The sequence below is a fragment of the Sycon ciliatum genome, chromosome 6, assembly GCF_964019385.1.
Source record: "Sycon ciliatum chromosome 6, ocSycCili1.1, whole genome shotgun sequence".
Lineage (NCBI taxonomy): Eukaryota > Metazoa > Porifera > Calcarea > Leucosolenida > Sycettidae > Sycon > Sycon ciliatum.
The window spans coordinates 9,144,031-9,156,530 of NC_088648.1; the positions used below are offsets into that span (position 1 = coordinate 9,144,031).

The 12,500-nt window shown below is 45.5% G+C and overlaps 1 protein-coding gene across 1 annotated transcript in view; it reads right to left on the bottom strand.

Moving 5' to 3' along the window:
- Positions 1-9,716: 9,716 nt before the first annotated feature.
- Positions 9,717-12,500, bottom strand: part of LOC135819303 (uncharacterized) — a 49,487-nt gene continuing 46,703 nt past the window's right edge. The window contains exon 19 of the mRNA XM_065332486.1: positions 9,717-11,441. The gene's annotated coding sequence lies outside the window, so the exon portion shown is untranslated. The remainder of the gene's footprint in view (positions 11,442-12,500) is intronic.

Below are 12,500 nucleotides of genomic sequence, written 5' to 3' on the forward strand. Positions count from 1 at the left end.
TGTAACAAGGTAATACGGAGCATCAGCAAATCGAATTTCGGTTCGATTACGGATGTGTCAAAACGAAAGACAGTGCGAAAATTGGAATGAAAAAGAGGGTGAGCATGTAGCAGCAATTTTCGACTCCGTCACTCGAGTGAGTACTATAATTATAGTATGAAGTTCTTTTCGAGCTTGAGAAGTAAACATTTTGAGATGAGCTGTGCTTGTTGCATTGTAGTAAGAGTACGTAAGCTTTGAATGGTAGGATAGCAAGTCGATTGGTTGGACTCGCTTCTCCTCCTTGCTGAAGGTCACCTGGATCGAACGGAGTTGCTGCTGTTTCTCGCGGCAGTCGAGGATGACGCGAAGCGACGGATGCTTCATCTGGTTCAGGCCATTGGCGATCGGATCTCTTTGGCTGATCTCGATGAAGAGATTGTCATCAACCGGTTTCGCTCTGGCCAGGCTCTGGAAAAGTAACATTAGTTGGAGGCTACCTGGGCTAGGTCACGACTGCGCCGTGTGCAACAAACAACTGAGCCATTTATGACATTAGACTGTATTCACAGACATTTATCTTCTTTCTTCCTGTTGTTTAATTACTGGCCGGCGTGTATTTACCGCCATATTGCCAGGTGCGTGTTTACCACCGCAATTATGAATAAAGTTTCAGGGATAAAAACAACTGCTCAATGGCATGTAGCACTGGAGCGCTGTGCAGGTACGCAGATACTACACTGTAGTAGTATTCCATCATGTACCAGTACTGCAGTAGCACTGGAGCACCTGTGCAAGACCACTGCTCTATGTACATGGAGCGCTCGAGCTGCATTCGAAACTACTTTTCTGTTTGCGGGCCTTTTTCAGTCGAAACAAGCCCCAGTTTCGACTCTTTGAGTGCCTGTCGTGACGATTCTAGAATTTCACTCGAAAATTCGATTTGCTGATGCTCCGTAGCCAGAAAGTGCGATAACAGGGCACAAAACTGACAAGCTACAGAGACATTCAACGACCGGAGACCTAGCTCTAACACATCTCCAGTGCGCAAACCAACGGCCTTCCAACTTGGAAGGTTCATGGTTATTTAGGACAAAGCAACAAAGAATGCCGACTGTTACAGGACGATGACGAGACCAGTTTTGAAATAACAATCATGACTATGCTGTCTAATTACAATTCGAAGCAGCAAAGCAACACACCACCCAACTTGGGTGGGTCAGCAATATTAGAGATAAAGGAAAGGGGAAGCTTTGCGGAAAGCAATTGTACAAAACCTTCCCCTCTTCGGCCTCCACCACCCGTCGTCTCACCTGGCTTCAGAAGATGTTTTGAGAGTTAGGAGAGTCACCATCAAGCATCACATGCATCTTCAGGAAGAGGAAAGAGCGAACAGCATCGTCCTTGGTTGGGGTAAATGCTGAACGTCTGATTTGTCCCAACCAAGATTTCTGCACTTGGTTTGTCACTTTTTCGCTGGTCTGCTGATGTCTCCGCACCCTAGCTTTCTCCTGTCGGTCTCGCGTCCCACTATACAACGGAGTGGACTACTAAAAAACAGTTCACGACACTAGCAACATTGACTCAACAATTTTTTCACACCGTGAATACAATAAGACAAAAATGGCGATTTTCATCTGAGCCCTACTTGAAAAATCGATGCACTTTCCCTTTAAGCCAAAAGTAGTATAATGTACCCGCATGATTATAGACCTCTCTTGGATTGTGCCCAAGTCTCTATGTGCCAGTGAAGAAAACATAACCCCCTCTTGAACAGTCCACCCCCCCCCCCCCTCCCGGCTTGTAAGCAAGCGCATGTGGACGTTTGGTGTTCTTTTTTGTTCATGGTCTTGTCCATGGCATTGCACCGGTGGTTTCAGAATCAAAATTGCAATTCTTGTTTGTTGTCGTTTCTGTTGAATCGTGATAGCTAACAGTAAACCTTAGGCTCTGATTTCTCTGTGTCTTCTTTGTTTAAAAAAACTTTATATACTATTCGCGTGGGTACAGTAACTTTCCCGGTAACCCCTGCTTGTAGAAATTTGGTGTACCTCATGAAGCCTGATAACTCCCTTCTTCCCTCCCTCCTGCCTCCCTCCCTCCTCCCTCCCTCCTCCCTCCCACCCACCGCCCCGAAAAATGACAAAGTTGCCAATTGTAAGTTGAGATAGCCGTGGACATACATCAGCGCCTTTGAGTTGGATCCCACGCTGTGGCTGATCCACGTTGGCCTCGGTGGATGTTTTGCCACGTTGTGTGGCACGGTGTCGGTCCCGGCACCGCTCTGCAGGGCCCAGGCCTTCTACCTTTTAACTTTTAAAGGTGAGGGGAAACAGTCATGGTTTGGAATCGCGGGCGAGAATGGCTTTGGAATCCCTGGTGAACAGGTGAAGCTCAGTTCACGTTCAGTTTGTACGGGACTTGACGAGCGGAGGTGACAGAATCACTACAAGCACTAGGGTAGCGCTCAACTTGACGACAGATGTACGATACTTGTGTTGAGTCAGAGCAGCTGCCAGAAAGCTCCTCCATGGCTCGGCCGGAAAAGAACAAGCTTCACAATCGCGCCTAGCGCTGGTGTAGACCAACCCGTTACATTTCGTATACATGAACTCTTCAATGCATGACCTGTTCATCACAGACTCATGGCTAGAGTTCCTACTACAGTAGCCGTAGCATGGTGTTGTGCAGATCTTGGAAAGGAGCTTGCTCACTGCTGCACACAGCTTTCTGTATGCATCCTGCTCTCCAGCACGGATGTATCCAATCAACTTCAAGTGATGCCTCTCTGCACCTTCAAATTGTTCAATACGGTTTAGTTCCGGAAGGGGATCAAAACCACTCAGGAGTCCTTGTGCCTGAACGCTTTGCCGCAGTGCATCACAAGATATCTTATACAACTTTGGTAAGATATGTGCCGTGAATGAGTCATCCTCAAATGGATCAGCTGTGAACAGAAAACAGAAATAGAGGCACACAATACGTAAAGTTCATTTTCAGTACTGGCCGGACCGACTTGCAACACCTTCCGCCGCACCTGCAGTCTTGCCCTGAAACAGCCATGGCTCAACCAATGAAAAAGAGAGATCAGTAGCCATGGCTCAACCAATGAAAAAAAGAGATCAGTAACCAGGGCTCAACCAATGAAAAAGTGAGATCAGTAACCATGGCTCAACCAATGAAAAAGAGAGATCAGTAACCATGGCTCAACCAATGAAAAATAGAGATCAGTAACCATGACTTAACCAATGAAAAAGAGATCAGTAACCATGGCTTAACCAATGAAAAAGAGAGATCAGTAACCATGGCTCAACCAATGAAAAAGAGAGATCAGCAACTATGGCTCAACCAATGAAAAGAGAGATCAGTAACCATGGCTTAACCAATGAAAAAGAGAGATCAGTAACCATGGCTCAACCAATGAAAAAGAGAGATCAGTAACCATGGCTCAACCAATGAAAAAGAGAGATCAGTAACCATAGCTCAACCAATGAAAAGAGAGATCAGTAACCATGGCTCAACCAATGAAAAGAGAGATCAGTAACCCATGACCCACTCTTGGATTTATATAACTATGTTTTAACCGTCTAGATGCAGACAAACACTCAGCACACTCAAGATATACATAGCTCGGAGTGGTAAAATTATGACCCTCAGGTTTCTGGCCATGATTCAGGACTTTGAAAAGCAAAGCGGGTGCGGGTGGGTGTAAATGTGTGGGTGCACGCATGTGTGTGTGTGTAAGGGGGGGGGGATGAAGGGGGGGGGGGTGGAGGAGGGGGTGGTGGTTCACTATGATTACAGTGTTATACATCAAGAAACTTGCTATGCATTCCGGCAGACCATCACATCTCATTGAATTGAGAAAATGTAGAAATCAATTGGCTAGCTTGGTCAGGTTGACAGGAACTATCCCCATGTTTGCATGTACATGTAATCATTAGACGAAGCCTTGTATGGTCCTCTTCCGTTTACACTATAACTGAAGTATTTGTGTGGAAGTCTGAAGAAGATGTTGGACGGTCTCTGCTTGAATGACAGCTACACCATAACTCAATGCTTAAAGCATCGCTGTCCTCCAGCGAAGGTCCCTGGGTGAAGTCCTGATGGTGAAACTCTAAGTTTTCTTCAGACCTTTCCCGTTTACATCTTACCCTGAAAACCATTGGATATTGGTGTGTTGTAGAAACTTATTATATTGTGCCTGGTCTGTGTCGTGTTCTTTCTTGTGTGACTTACAGTTTAGAGTGGTGAAGATCTGAATCACGGAATACAAGACATGAATAATTTCTACGCGCAGTTCAGTATCAGCCATCGTCAACACCCATGACCGTAGCACACCCACCCGGTACGGCTTATTTCGACAACGCCGACACACCGAATACGTGCACAATGGGGATCTTCATTTGATGATGTTCGTTTCTGGTCGTGTATACCATTAATTTTGGTCAGCCCACCTAAAATCCTGGTGCTACAACGCTGCCACGAATCCTGACAGCTCACTATCAACCATCGACGTGTGCTGCCAGCAATGACTTTGTCTATGCGTCGGAATGCATCCATCCACCACGTTGGCGTTTCCTTCATCTTCAAGACGTAGATGCAGTATACTACATGAACAGATACTGTACACATTACGGTACAACATGAATTACTCCAAAGTGTAGTGCAACGGGATTAGACCCCTTCGTTGTGACTTTATCATCCACGCCTGCATAAATGAACCCTGAAGCAATCTCTTTCAATGTTGGATCCAGCTCTGTTCTAAGATCTTCATTCAAACTTTTAATCAGCTAAACTGAACACTCTACTTCTGGGACATTTTTGAACTGCTATTTTTAAAAGCTTGTGAAGAAGAGGTTGTAGCAACTTCGGTGATGCTTGAGCAATTCTTGCGGAATACACACAATTCCCTTCTTTAGCGAGAACAATTCCTTTAAAGTTTTCACTGATGTTCCAGTATGCATAAATATTCACTGTGTGTGTGTGCGTACGCGTATGTGTGTGTGCGTGTGTGCGTGTGTGTGTGTGTGTGCGTGCGTGCGCTTATGTGTGTGTGCGTGTGCGTGCGTGGTGAACTTAGTTCATCAGCCTTGCAAGCTGTTGACTGGTGTAATCCCAGCACAAGTTGTATGTCTGACAAAGTTGTTCACTAGTATCGCTTCAGCGATGGGCATGTCTGAGTCTGAGTCTGTGTGTGTGTGTGTGTGTGTGTGTGTGTGTGTGTTTGTGTTTGTGTTTGCATGTGATAACAGAAGAGCAGACGTTTCTGATAGGTGCAAATCTGTCATGTACATACATGCGATGAACATGTTCTGCATTTCATGGCTTGCATAGGTGTGAAGTTGTCACCATTTTCCAGAAACGACTATAAAATAAGACTATCGATAGGATGGTGGGTGGGGATCGACTCAGCTTCTTTAGAGAATCTATGTACAAAAATCTCGTGAAAAATTCAAAAAGAAGACCAGTGCTCTGTATTTCTCCTTCGAGTTCTTATTGTGCCTTCTTGCAGATGGTTTTGCTGTAGGCATGTTTGTGTAATGGCTGTCACATTCCTATTAACGTTTCTGCTGCGTTATTTCACTTGACATGCATGAAAGGCTGTAAACATAGAAATACCAAAATGGACTAAGAAGCAGAACTCCAGGAACACACATCACGTGACATCACGTGACATCACAACACTCCATGCAAAGTCCCCATTGGTCATCATTTCAGTGCAGTTCTACATAGGCATTGCACTCCTGTAGTGAGTCAGTCTAGTGGCATCATTTCCTCCACCCTGACGTCATAGTGATGTCATTATGAATCATTTTGTACATTCTATGACTATGATCACCATGTAACGTGTCACTGCAATGTACATGTACATGAGAGTGCTGTAGATGTTGTGCCAGGTGAAGAAAAAAGTTACACGTAGCCAGACTCGAACTCACCTGCACTCTTCCATTACCAATCCTTTGAATCACGAACTTGACCACTCGGCCACACATCCCAATGTTGTCAACATCTTACCTCAAGAGATACTTCAATTTTTACTTTACATACCTCGGGAAACGCTACCAAGTAATCAGTGTCCGACCACGGGAGATCATGCAACCCCCGCCCCAAACACAGACACAACACACAGACATAACACACGCTGACAGACACAGTTTCAACTTGTAATTCGGCAAAATCCTGCTTCCGACACGACTCCTCCCCCCATGTCCATACCAATGAATTGAATACAGTGTGTTAACATAACCCAGTGCACCACACCACCACATTGCGCTCTTGGCCGATCAAAACTCTGCACTCACATCACCATCACCACAGCGAGGACAATTCCAGTATATAGATTGATATTGACAATGACCCTCCAGACAGCTGTTTCGCTCCTCCTGAGCTCATCAGTGGAGGCATAATGATGTTGAATGAAAGAATAATAAGAATATACTGATCTTTATAGGGCTAAATTGACGCAAATGCGCTCATTCTGCATAGAAACGTGGCATACCCTAAGTGACAAAAATGACAAAAGTGATAACAAGGTCAGGTGATAACGGCACGCGCTCATTCTTCTCAACTTGTTAACCCTTTGTGGGTCTTACTCAATGTATGTGAGGGGTGGTCACGCAAACACGCGTACAAACAACCAGCCATAACTCAAGTTCTGTAAGTTGTAGGTATGGGTAAACTATATATTTTCAAAATATGTATGCCTGGACGAGTCCAGAAAACACAAATATGACTATGTCCAGGTAAGGGTATGACCCGTGGTAGCCCTTCAAGTTGAGAGAAAATACAATTGCGAACAAAAAAACACAAAAATCACAGCACGAAGTGCATACCAAGTTCGTGATGGAGCTGAAGTCCTATGATAAACAATCAGGTAAGCGCTACGTCTTGGTGAAGAATATATGCTCCTAATTCCGTCCTTGAACTCCAATACCTCGCCATCGGCGATGCACCAGCAGCAACAGTTCCACAATATCACAATTTTGGTTCGTTCACCTCAGCGCCGCCCGCGGCAGATTCACTCTAGCTCAGCTGAGTACTCAGGTGCGATGTCACGCATGCCGTGATTCTCACGGCCAGGCGAATCAGCTGATCGCACCTGACAAGTCCTTGTAAGAGTTGATGTTGCTGTGCTTCCTCGCTGGTTGGTAAATTTGATTTCTTCATTCGGGGACGATTTATTTGAGCTAGGAGCCCTCAACGCAGCTTTATTTCTCACCACATTACACTGGAAATCCTCCAGGGACATCCAGCCTAGACTGGTTCACTCAGTGTCCTCAGAAAGCTTTTCTGACACGGCCTTACGAGACGCACTCCCATTCTCGAAATGCGCGTATGGCGGATGGTCGTCTTTTCCAATTTCACCAGACTTCAGTCGATCGATACTGCAAAAATTTGTATGGTAAGTATGGTTGTTTTTACACCGTTGGAAAGCCTTGAACCTCAGCTACGCGTGGAGCACCATTTTAGTTGTCTCCTAGCAACAAAACTCACAGAAAATGCGATTTTACCGTAAGGGTCACATACGACCCTTACGCTTATGTGAGACCCATAAAGGGTTAACATAACATTACATCATTATGCAATATGCCATGGCTGGTACTTCAGAGTCCGCTCGAAAAGCAGCATACATGTACTGTACATGTATGCAACACACAGCTGAGCACTCTGACAGTCTGAGCAAGGCCGGGTACGCGGGTTAGCGGGTCTGACAAGGGACGAGCTCGAAAATTACACGGAATCTGTTGCCCAGCACCAGTTGCTGTCTCTCAGGTGTGGGTAGATCTTAGTCTTGAATGACAGTGAAAACGTGTTTTGTGTGGGCGCTGCGACAGCAGCCTGTCAGGAAGGGAGTTCCATGCGCCAATACAGCAGTACGGGAACGACCGCTTCACGACGAATGGAGCTGAGACAGGGAGCGTGTCTGACAATTGAAAGGCGTGGCTAGTGGCATTATTGTGCTCGTTCCTGGTTCTGTTGTGGCTGGAGAAACACGACGCGGTGGCAATACAGCAAGTAGCTGAGGAGGACCAGTGATGAAATGCAATTTGTACATGGACGAGACCGGAGAGAGCAGCAACAGTCTGGCAGCCAGACTGGGGAGAATTGCATCAGGGCCAATGATCCGCAGTGCGCGGCGTTGAACACTATCCAGACGTTGTGTCGTCTATCTGCTCACTATCCCTATCCTGGTACTGCTTCAATGAGACGGATCAAGTCGATTGATGGATCTTAGCCTTCTCCTTCTGCTGCTCGCTGCGGCGATGTCGTTCCGAAGCATTATGACTTCATGCTCTTTTTGGCATCACTACAAGGTGGCACACTTCACAAAACAACTTTCCAGTAAAGATAGTCGGAAACTATTGAGGGAACTCCGTAACTCTAGCGGCAGGGCTGATATGCAAAACCTTCTTAAAATGTTTTTTTTTCGTTGAGTCAGTCTTGTCCTGGTTTGCATTGGCTCTGAGGTAAGCTCAAATAATCCTGTACGCGATATTCAAGCTCCTAACCATTTCGGCAAATTTTCTGGTTCACTTTCATCCAACGGGACTCTGACACATTTTCAACCATTTCATATGACTCGTCACCATCATAACTACGTCCGTCATCATCCATACCTGACCGCTGCTGCTAAATCATGGCCACTAGAACTGAAGTGGAAGGAAGATCGACTAAAGTGAATATCATTATTTTTCTTTCGAAATGAATAACATAAGCATAGGTGATGAAGTACAGGTTTACTACAGGCGCGTCGGAACGACTTTGGAAGTGGGGCGGCCATGGAAGGGGGGTCCGGGGGTCCTCCCCCGGGAAAAAATTTCAAAAATTAAAGCCAATTGCAAGCATTTCCGGGCATTCGGTGCCATTTCAGTGTACGGTAACTACAATGAAAGACTTTTTGATTCTGCAAAAAACCAAGAAGATGCTACGATCGGGGACAAACATTACCCTCCCCCGGGAAAAAAATTCAAAAATTGAAGCCAATTGCAAGCATTCCCAGGCATTTGGTGCCATTTCAGTGTACATGGACTTTTGATTCTGCAACAAACCACGATCGGGGACAAGGATTTGCCACGTTTGCGCTGAGATCATCGCGCTTTGTTGCAGTGTGCTAAAAAAAAAAAAAAAAAAAAAAAAAAAAAAAAAAGAAACGGCCGAAAAAGTGGGGCGGCCATGGCCGCCCCGGCCGGTGCGGTTCCGACGCCCTTGTACTAGGAGTGAAACCTAGAAGATTGTGTACTAGCTACTGCGTCGGGAATTGACTACCCAAACCACGTGACTTGCAACTTTACATGTAGCATTTTGACCTCGCAACAACACAATCATGATTGTAGCGAGATCTTATCCTGAACTAAGTAGTGTCTTTAGCGGATAAACATGCTCTGTTGATCTAGCAGCAGTGGATCTGGATACAGCTAGCTGCCAATAGGTAGACAGTGTAGATCTACATGACGTGGTACAGAATCTGATGTAAGTCGCACACTCGCGATAAGTCGCACATTTTCTGTTCCAGGACAGACACGGTGCGTGACTTATGCCAGTTATGGCGATTACATGTACCTACTCAACATGCACATGGACATCTCCCAATCAGGTCACAAGTGACCATGGTGACCCAGTGTTCTTTTTTCAAACGGGTCCGAGTACTCACCACCAAACGGGTCCTTCGTCCGGCTGACTCGGCCCTGGAGCAGACACTGGAGTCAGTGACTATGAACAATGCAAGCCTAGAATTACATGTATGTGATTTCCATCACATTAATTTCTGAAATAAGCACGCAAAGTGGAGAAGTGACAAAAGTCATGATCTGTTCAGGCATTTAAAAAAAACAAGGAAAGGAGATGAAGTTCAGCTGCCAAGTTCAATACAGGGTCCACAGAAGTCTCAGCCGAAGCAAAAATGTGAACAAAGTCAAGTGAAAAATGAAAAGAATACTGTGCAATTGTCACAGCAAATAGACAGGTGCATTAGGGCAAGCCATAATGATTTTTAAAGACTAGGGACATTTATGTAGAGATGTAGCAGCAAAAAATAAGAACAAAAGAAAGGTGCTCTAGAGTAAGCCAAATTGAATTTTCACGAGTAGGAACATTTATGTATACATGTACAGGCATGTACATTTATTAGCAAACATACCAGCAGTCTTGGCAAGCACAGCAAACAATATAACAAGATATGTATGCGCGCACGTGCTCGCGTGTGGGATTGGAAGAGAGGAGGGTGGGGACAGAGGTGGGGGAGTTGCTGTTTGAGAAAATATTCAAAAAACACAGTCGATGGAAACATACCAGCAGTCTTGGCTAGCACAGCAAACAATAGAACAAATTATGTATGTGCGCACATGCAAAGATGTGAACAAAGTCAAGTGAAAAATGAAAAGAATACTGTGCAATTGTCACAGCAAATAGAGAGGTGCCTTAGAGCAAGCCAAAATGAATTTTAAAGACTAGGGACATTTATGTAGAGATGTAGCTGGAAAGAAATAAGAACAAAAGAAAGATACTCTAGAGCAAACCAAATTGAATTTTAGATAGTAGGAACATGTATGTATACATGTACATGCATTTATGTAAACATTTATGTATACAATGTACACAATCTGCGTACACACACACACATGTACATGTATTAGCAAAAAAACATAGTCGATGGAAACATACCAGCAGTCTTGGCAAGGACAGCAAACAATAGAACAAATTATGTATGCGCGCACATGCTCGCGTGTGCGCGTGTGGGATTGGGAGAGAGGAGGGAAGATGGGGAGGGGGGGGGGGGGGTGGGCGCAGAGGTGGTGGAGCTGCTGTTTGAGAAAATATTCTCAAGGACGGTCACCTTCAAAAGAATACACATGGAGCATATCCACAACTGGTGAGCAAGCAACTCAAGAATACAATATGATACATGTGTAGATGAGGAAAAAGAACACTTTGCATAGGGCAGAGCAGTGGCAGGGGAAGAAGGACACAAACAAGCATACCGGGATACGGGCAACGAGTTCTGTCCGCTGTGTGAGTATGACTGTTGTGATGTACATGGAGTGCTGGGAGAGAGCAGTCTTGCACAATCTGAACAGTGATGTACATGGAGTGCTGGGAGAGAGCAGTCTTGCACAATCTGAACAGTGATGTACATGGAGTGCTGGGAGAGAGCAGTCTTGCACAATCTGAACAGTGATGTACATGGAGTACTGGGAGAAAGCAGTCTTGCACAATCTGAACAGTGATGTACATGGAGTGCTGGGAGAAAGCAGTCTTGCACAATCTGAACAGTGATGTACATGGAGTGCTGGGAGAGAGCAGTCTTGCACAATCTGAACAGTGATGTACATGGAGTGCTGGGAGAAAGCAGTCTTGCACAATCTGAACAGTGATGTACATGGAGTGCTGGGAGAGAGCAGTCTTGCACAATCTGAACAGTGATGTACATGGAGTGCTGGGAGAAAGCAGTCTTGCACAATCTGAACAGTGATGTAACAGACATTATGCATGTACATGTACATATACATGCATACACACACATACACATACACACATACACACACATACACACACATACACACAAACATACACATACACATACACATACACATACACACACATGCACATGAACACATACACATACATGTAAACACTCACAAACACGCACGCACACACACACACGATGTACGCACACGCACACCAACAGATGCACACAAACACACACAAATCAGACACAAGAACATACAAAAACACACCCACACATGAACACACAGGCTCCCACAGTTGAGCGCCCAGCCTCCCACACAACCACGCCCTCAACCCCCCCCCCCACACACACACACAGCCACAAACACACACACACACACACACACACACACCATTTTGTTGACCATTTGACGCCCATCGCCGGAGGCGATGATAGCGATTCCACAGCAGAAACCATAGCAACTTGAGCTCCAGCTAGTCATTGGACGGTTTGGTAGAACGTAATGCAGTGTGGAGGTCAGCCATCCCTTGCCAAGTTGGCAAGGAAAGATTTGATCAGGTGGAGATAGACCTGCGGTCAAGTACGAGATCTATTTATAGCACCGCTGCTTTCGCCATGAATTAGAATTGTTGATTTTTTACTTCTGTATGAGCCAAGATCTTGCCCACCCCCTAAACATACACACACACACACACACACACACACACACACACACACACACACACACACACACACACCATTGGACCATTGGAAGCCCATCGCCAGAGGCGATGATAGCGATGCTACAGCAGAAGCCATAGCAGTTTATGCTGGGATTGCACCATTCAACAGCTTGCAAGGCTGAAGAATTGACCGCCACTATTCAGCCTGATCTACACCACACACACACACACACACACACACACACACACACACACACACACACACACACACACACACACACACACACACACACACACACACACACACACACACACACACACACACACACACATACATACATACATACATGCACACACACACACACACGTACACACACACACACACACGT